Below are 8,590 nucleotides of genomic sequence, written 5' to 3'. Positions count from 1 at the left end.
TCCGTCCATCCATCCATCCACCCACCCATCTATCATATATCCATCCATCCATCTTCTATCCATTCATCTACCCATCTATCCATCATCTATCCTTCCCTCTATCATCCCTCTATCCATCCATCATCTATCAATCCCTCCATCCATCCACCCATCTATCACCTATCCATCCATCTATCATCCATCTATTCATCCGTTATCATCTACCCATCCATTCGTCATCTATCCATCAATCCATCTTCTATCCATTCATCCACCCATCTATCCATTATCTACCCATTCCTCCATTATCTATCCATCAATTCATCCATCATGTATCTGTCCATCCATCCATCATCCATCCATCCATCCATCCATCCATCATCTATCAATCTCTCCATCTACCATGTATCCATCCATCCATCATCTATCTATTCATCCATCATCTATCCATTCATCCATCCATCATCTACCCATCTGTCCATCATCTATTTCTTCATCACCTATCCAACTATCCATCCATAATCCATCCCTCCATTCATTCATCTATGCATCCATTCATCTACCATGTATCCATTCATCCATTCATCATCTATCTATTCACCCATCATCCATCATCTATCCATCCATTATCTATCCATCCATCCATCATCTATTCATTCATCCATTCATCATCTACCCACCTGTCCATCATCTATTCCTTCATCACCTATTTATCCATCCATAATCCATCTCTCCATTCATTCATCTATGCATCCATTCATCCACCATGTCTCCATTCATCCATTCATTATCTATCTATCTATCTATCTATCTATCTATCTATCTATCTATCTCTCTTTATCTATCTATCCATCCATCATCTATCCATCCATCTATCCATCATCTGTTGATCTCTCCATCCATCATCCATCCATCTATCCTTCATCCATCCACCCGTCATCTATCTATACATCCATCATATATCCATCTATCATCTGTCCATCCTCCATCATCTTTCCATCCCTCCATCCATCGTCTATACATTCATTCATCCATCATCTACCCATCTGTCCATCATCTATTGCTTCATAACCTATCTACCTATCCACCCATAATCCATCCCTCCATTCATCCATCCATCATCTACCCATCTGTCCATCATCTATTCTTTCATCACCTATCCATCCATAATCCATCCCTCCATTCATTCATCTATGCATCTATTCATCCACCATGTATCCATCCATCCATTCATTATCTATTATTTATCTATCATCTATCTACCCATCATCCATCATCTATTCATCCATTATCTATCCATATGTCCATCCATTTATCATCTATCTATCCATCCATCCATCATCCATCCATCATCTGTTTGATCCCTCCATCCATCATTCATCCATCCATCCTTCGTCCATCCACCCATCATCTATCTATACATCCATCATATATCCATTTATTATCTATCTATCCTCCATCATCTTTCTGTCCCTCCATCCATCATCTATCCACTCATTCATCCATCATCTACCCATCTGTTTATCATCTATTCCTTCATAACCTATCTATCTATCCACCAATAATCCATCCCTCCATTCATCAATCCATGATCTACCCATCTGTCCATCATCTATTCTTTCATTACTTATCCATGTATCCATCCATAATCCATCCCTCCATTCATTCATCTCTGCATCCATTCATCCATCATGTATCCATCCATTCACCATCTATCTATCCATCCATCCATCATTTGTCATCAATCCATCCATTATATATTCATCCATCTATCCGTTTATCATCTATCTATCCGTCCATCATCCATCCATCCATCATCTGTTGATCCCTCCATCCATCATCCATCCATCCATCCTTCATCCATCCACCTATCATCTATCTATACATACATCATATATCCATTTATCATCTATCCATCCTCCATCATCTTTCCCTCCCTCCATCCATCATCTATCCATCCATTCATCCATCACCCATCCATCCATAATCCATTCATCCCTCCGCCCATCATCCGTCTATCATTTTTTTTTGTTTTTTTGAGATGGAGTGTCACTCCATCACTCAGGCTGGAGTGCAGTGGTGTGATCTTGGCTCACTGCAACCTCTGCTTCCTGGGTTCAAGCAATTCTCCTGCCTCAGCCTCCTGAGTAGCTGGGATTACAGGCACACGTCACTGTGCCCAGCTAATTTTTGTATTTGTAGTAGAGTCAGGGTTTGGCCATGTTGATCAGGCTGGTCTCGATCTCCTGGCCTCAAGCGATCCACTCACTTCGGTCTCCCAAAGTACTGGGATTATAGGCATGAGCCACTGTGCCGGGCCCATTCATCATCTTTTCATTCATTCATTAATCATCCATTCGTCTATCCATCATCTATCCATTTATCCATCTATCCATCCATCCATTCATCCATCATCCATCCATCATCTATCCATTCATCATCTATCCATCCATTCGTCCATCATCCATCCATACATCCATTCATCATCTATCATCCATTCATTCATCATCTATCTATACATCCATCACCTATTTTTCCATCCATCTATCCATCCCTCCATCAATCATCTATCTATTCATCATTTATCTATCTATCCATCATCTATATTCACTCCCAACCATTTGAAAACAAACTGCAAACATCATGACACTTTACCCCAACTGCCATGGCATCACAAGGAGGTCCTACTGCACCACCATCACACTATCAGCACACCCAAAGGACTCAACAATGATACAATAAAGTAATCTAATATTTCCCCAGTGGTCCCAATCAGCCTTTGACTTGCCTGCTGGTTTGAATGTGGGAGTCCGTCAAGAATGGAACATGGCATTGAGTTGTCAGGTCTTTTAAGTCCCTGTTAGTCTAGAACGGTCACCCTCTGGTGTTTTTCTCATGGCAATGATGCTTTTGCAGGTCAGGCCAGGTGTTAAGTGGAATGTCTCTCAGTCTGGGCTGTCTCCTTGTTTCCTTGAGGTCAGATCAGGGCTAAACGTCTTTGGCAGGAATGGAGCAGGGGATGTGTGCCTATCCTTGCTTCACGTGGTACAAGTTTATCCCTGAACCCTTTTTTTTAAAATAACAACTTAATTTTTTAATATATCTGAAGTTATTTAGTGTGGGGTAAAGTGAGGATTTCACAAGATTGGTTTTTTTAGAACAGTTTCAGCTGCATTTAACACACAATCCTTTCAATGTCTTTTAAAATTCTTCATCTACAACAGAGCCTTTTCTGGGGTCTCTGATCACATGGGTGCCATGCTGTTTTGATTATTGTGGCTCTAAAATATGGTTGGCCTTGTGGTGGTTCATGCCTCTAATCCCAGCACTTTAGGAGGCTGAGGCAGGCAAATCACTTGAGGCCAGGAGTTCAAGACCAGCCTGGCCAACATGGCAAAACCCTGTTTCTACTAAATATACAAAAATTAGCCAGGTGTGGTGACACACTCCTGTAGTCCCAGCTACTTGGGAGGTTGAGGTGGGAGAATCACTTGAACCTGAGAGGTAGGGATTGCAGTGAGCTGAGATCATGCCCCTGCACTCCAGCCTGGGTGACAGAGAGATACCCTGTCTCAAATGAATAAATAAAAATACAATATGCTTAACCTTCCTCCTCCCCCTCCCACCCCATACTTTCTTTGTTCTAGACGTTTCTGTGCTTTCCATGCGCACATGCATGTGGCTTTCTGGCTGCCCTTCTGTCCAGCCTTGACAGGCCACTTTCTTTCTCTGCCCCATGAGTCGGGTCCCCTCTGCCTCGGCCCTGCTGGTGAAAGTCAGATTTGTGCTTCTGCTCAAGGGAGGTGCTGGTCACCCTGATTTGGGGTCTTTTCTATGGGGCAGGGCCGGTGTCTCATCCTCTTCCCTCAGCAGAGGCCGAGGAAGGTCAGGGGCACCGGAGCTTGGCCTGGCTCCTTCGCCTCTCCCGACATCTAACCTGCACCTTTTGATGGGGGTAAGGTCCTCAAAACTGGATGGAATGAGGGACCACAGGCTGCTCCCAACCCATCCACGGTCACAAGAGGAATAGAGGCTGTGGGCAGCACCCAGGGGAAGAGCTCTGGGCTTTAACTGGGTGACCCCAGTGACCCCAGTGACCTGCCGGATGATTCAGGCCCGCACCTGCCCCACCTTGGAACCTGGAATTCATATCCAACATGCAGGAACTTGGGCCTTGAGTCTGAAGCCCTTGGGTGTGGGAGGGGTTTGCGGCTTTGGCCTGGGAGGGGCCGTGGTCACTAAACTTCAGGCTCCCTAACGCCCTCACTCCCTAGCCCTGCTCTGCCTGGCTGCTTCTCAAAGCTCAGTCTGCCCAGCCAGAACATCTACGAGGAAAATGTCTCTTCCCAGCCAGACCACCCCCTGCAGGGGTTGGAGAGAGGAAGGGAGAGGAGGGGCGAGGCGGGGAGAGAGGGGGAGAGCAGAGACCCCTGAGGACCTGTTCTCGGCCACTCCCTTCCAGCTGCCCTGGGGGGTGACTCTGTTTCTATGGGAGCCAACTGGGTCTGTATTTCTGTGTCTCTCTGCTGAATCCCACAGCTCCCAGGCAAATGGCAGGCCCCAGAGAACAGAGATCTGGGTTCAAATCCCACCACCACCACTACTTGTAATGCCAGCCTCCTCACCTGTACAACGCAGGTGTCAGATGTAATGACCTTCATTTCTAGGTGAGATCAAGTTGCTTCCCTGGTTTTCTCTCACTGCACAGGATGGGAGATGCCCCCTGTGAACCCCAGGTGGCTGCCAACGGGAACTCTGGAACAGGGAAGGATCTGTGGGGACGGACGGCAGGGAGACGGGGCTGACTCAGCTTCCGAGTTGCTTTCTTGCTGTTTTAAGGGCCAGACCCAGTGGAGGCAAGGAGCATAGCCTGAAATAGTGACAGTGGGAGTGTTTACACCCCAGCAATTGGCAAGTGCTAAGAATTGAGTGTCTGCAGCTGCCAGGAACCTGCTGAGCCTTTCAGAAGCCTTACCACATGCATTCTTCTTAACGGTCTCCACTGCAGCCATCTGGAAGCCCAGATACCCTCATATCTCACCCAGATGACTGCACACCTCCCTGTCCTCCTGCAGCCCCTTCTCCATGAGGGAGCCCCGTGAAACCACCAAGCAGTGTTAAAACCTGCCTGTGCACAGCTTGGCGCTCCCTCTGTCTGGGATGGAGTTTCTGCATCCCCTCCTCCAGAGTCCAGGAGGGCTGGGGACAGCTTAGGCTGAGAGTGTACAGAGGCATGGTGCTGTGCACGGGTACTGCTAGACTGGAAAGGGTGTATTGCCTCCACTGTGGGCGTGGGAGCATGCACACAAAGCCCTCTGCCATCCCAGAGGCAGCTTGACCCTGGAGGCCTCCATGCTGTGAGGAAGCCCATGCTGGCCCCCAACAGGCCACGAGACAGAGTTGAGCCCACCTGAAAGTGGGGGATGCTGGCCAGCCCCCCATTCCCCAAAACCCACCAGCTCTGACCGTAGCTGCAGGACAGATCCGGAGCCTGAACCTGCTGTCTGAGTCCATCTTGAATTCAGAATGTGAGAAATCGAGAGAGAATAACATGATTATTGTTCCTTTATTTATTTAGTTTTGAGACAGAGTCACTCTGTCACCCAGGCTGAGTGGAGTGGTATGACAATAATTCACTGCAGCCTCAAACTCTTGGGCTTAAGCGATCCTCCTGCCTTTGTCTCCCAAGGACCTGAGAACTTAGGCACATGCCACCATACCTGGCTAATTTTTAGAGTTTTAGGAGAGACAGGGTCTTGCTATGTTGCCCAGGCTGATCTCGAACTCCTGGGCTGAAGTGATCCTCCTGCCTTGGCCTCCCTCCCAAAGTGCTGGGATGACAGACGTGGGCCACTGTGCCCGGCCCTGTCTTCCTTTATGCCACGACATCTTGTGTTTCTGCCTGAAGCCCTCCAATGGCTTCCACTGCCCCTAGAATAAAATCCAGAGCCTTCCTTTGGTCCCAAGGCCAAGCAATCTGCCTCGTTGTTCCGTGAACAAGCCACGCTGGTTCTCGTCCGGGGGCCTTTGCACCTGCTTTGTCGTGTCTGCCTGGAATGGCTGACCTAGATGTTCTAGATGTTCTCAATCGGCTTCTTCTCAGAATCCTCAGACGAGGCCTTCCTGACCTGGGCCTGAAATCCTTTACCTGAAATGCTACACCTGCGCATGTCTCTGGCTTACTGTTTCTCCTCAGAGACTGAGAGCTCTGTGAGGGCCTGGTCTTAGCGCTGTGTCCTCAGCACTAAGCACAGAGCCTGACACATAAACCCGTGTTGAAAGAATGTGTGGGTATTTCCTAGAGCAACCCTCTGAGCTGGCTGTGGCCCAGAAGAGCAAGACAAGCCTCCGGGAGGCTAACAGCGAAATTCATTGTGATCATGTTTATTTAACTCCATGTATCCAAAATGTTTTTTCAACCTGAAATTCATACAAAAATTCCCAATTGAGAAATTTTGCTTTCTTTACTAAGCATTTGAAACCTGGTATGCGTTCTGCACTTACTGTACTGTGCAGTTTGGACCGGCCACATCTCTCGTGCCCAGTGGCCACGCATGGCCGTCGCTTCTGGGCTGGATGGTCCTGGTCTAGCTAGACTCTCGGCTTTCGTTTCTTGAAGCTGCCAAACGTCCTTTCATACGTGTCTTCATTCACAAAATGTTCACACGACGATTGTGGGCTCGTGTGCTATTTTCAATTTCATTTCTATTTGTGTGTTTAAAAGAAAAAAAATGATTTAATAGGGAGTTAAAGCAACGTGGAGAGAGAGCCTTCCCACCCTGCTGGCGGGGGGTGGGGGTTACCTCCCTTTCTGGAGAGTGTGAACTGGAAAGGCCTGATCCCTAGTCGCTGGGGCCCTGAGATAATGACTTAATTAACGCCTGCGCTGGGCAGTTTTGATCTTCATGGAGTCCAGCCCACTCGGCTGGGGTTGCTTTTGGATTAATTGCCTAGAACGAAGAAAGCCTTGCCCAGAGATAAAGGGAAACGTCATTACAAGGGGTTTCGTCATTACAGATTGTTCTGAAATCTGCCCTGGCACTGGGGGCAGCAGCCAGGATTTGGGTGCCCAGCTGCCCCCCTACCCCCAACCCAGGCGCAGGCAGGCGGCCAGCAGTGCCCTTGCCCAGGGCACCTCAGTGCAACTTTTCCTGGGCAGGTGGGTGGGAGGGAGGCTTCCTGACAGTGGAGGCAGCTGGCGCAGTGACGGCTGTCCACCTCCCGCTTTTCAGATGAGGCAAGGGACACCCAGGGCAGTCTAGGGACAGATCTCACCAAGGCCAAGGTCAAGGGGCAGAGAGCAGAGGAGGGAACTTGCCTGTGTCCCCTCCTCGAACCTTGGAACTGGGGATCGGGAGTGTTGACTGCAACCACTGTTCCTGGGTGGCCACCGCTTCTTTCCTGTTCCTGCCTGTACACCCCACGTACAAATGCCCCTGCGAATTGAGGATGGTCTATATTTACCGAGGTTGCAGAGGTATCCCTGGGGTGGTCAGCCCTCCTGCAAGTCCTCGCTTTGCGTTGATGTGTGTCGGTGAAATTATACAAGGAAAGAGCTTAGCACCTGGCGCCATCCACGTCGGCATAAATGTCAGCCCTTACTACTACTACTAAATAACGACGACAGCGATCGCTGCGCGCCTGCTGGTGCCAAGCCCCGGAGGGGCCCCGTACATGCAGCCTGGGTGGGGATGGGTATGAGGGGGCAGCGCTGGGCTCGGCGAAAGTTTCTTCCCCTCTCCAGCTCCCTACCCTGAGGAATGGCCAAGGCCCTTCCCGCTTTCCCTGGGTGCCAGGGTCTTGGGGAGGGGCGGGAGGAAACAGCCAGGGGCAGACGTCCGGCCACCCGCCCCTGCTGCGCGATGGCCCTCCTCGCTCGGCCTATTTGGGGCACCTGGCTCACGGTAATTATGGGCCCGTGGGCACGTCTGGGCGCGCCGGGAGAGGCCGGATGCACGGGCTCCGGGGGCGACCGGACATCCCGGGCCGCCAGGTGCACCTTGCTTCCCACCAGCACCTCCCCGCACCCGCCGGGAGCTCCCCGCTGCTTCCGCCAGGGGCCCCGGGCTCACCTCGGGGCGCCCACGGCCTCCCAGACGTGCGCCGCAGCCTGGGGTGGGAATGTTTCGGGGGCGGCGCGCGGGGCGCGTCTCCCTCCCGCACAAAGCCAGCCTCTGTCCCGGGGTCCGCGCCTCTGTCTCCTGGGCCTGGGAGGGGACGCCCCGCGGAGCCCCGAGCGCAGTGCCCACGCGATCGGGCCGCCCACGCCTCTTCCGACGCGGGAGTATATTTAGCCTCATTATCAAATGTTTGCAGTGAACTGTGTGAACCGACTAATAGCGGCTGGAAGTGAAACTCGATTCCCGGCCAGAAAGAAGCATGTGACCGCCCCCATCTGCAAGGATAGCGGCAGGCCGGGCGGGGCAGGTGCTGCAGCTTCCGCGGGCAAAACCCGCCGGCGGGGCCCGGGTCGCACCGTCCCATCCTGGGTCGAGCACCTGAAACCCACCTTCTCCCTCCGCCCACTCTCCAGGGGCTGCAGTTAGGACGCTGGGAGTTTGAATGGAAACGAAGGCCGGGGAAGGGGCTCCCCGCGGGCGTGGGTTTTCAT

The 8,590-nt window shown here is 50.8% G+C and overlaps 1 long non-coding RNA gene across 1 annotated transcript; it reads right to left on the bottom strand.

Moving 5' to 3' along the window:
- Nucleotides 1–7,297: 7,297 nt before the first annotated feature.
- Nucleotides 7,298–8,289, bottom strand: LOC104664933. Its single transcript, XR_004058113.1, has 2 exons — nucleotides 8,052–8,289; nucleotides 7,298–7,415 (listed from the first exon to the last, which is right to left on the bottom strand). It is a non-coding gene; the product is annotated as an uncharacterized LOC104664933 (long non-coding RNA).
- Nucleotides 8,290–8,590: the final 301 nt, after the last annotated feature.

This window comes from Rhinopithecus roxellana, chromosome 6 (assembly GCF_007565055.1).
Source record: "Rhinopithecus roxellana isolate Shanxi Qingling chromosome 6, ASM756505v1, whole genome shotgun sequence".
In the NCBI taxonomy this organism is placed as follows: Eukaryota; Metazoa; Chordata; class Mammalia; order Primates; family Cercopithecidae; genus Rhinopithecus; species Rhinopithecus roxellana.
This window is presented reverse-complemented; position numbering and strand designations above follow the sequence as displayed.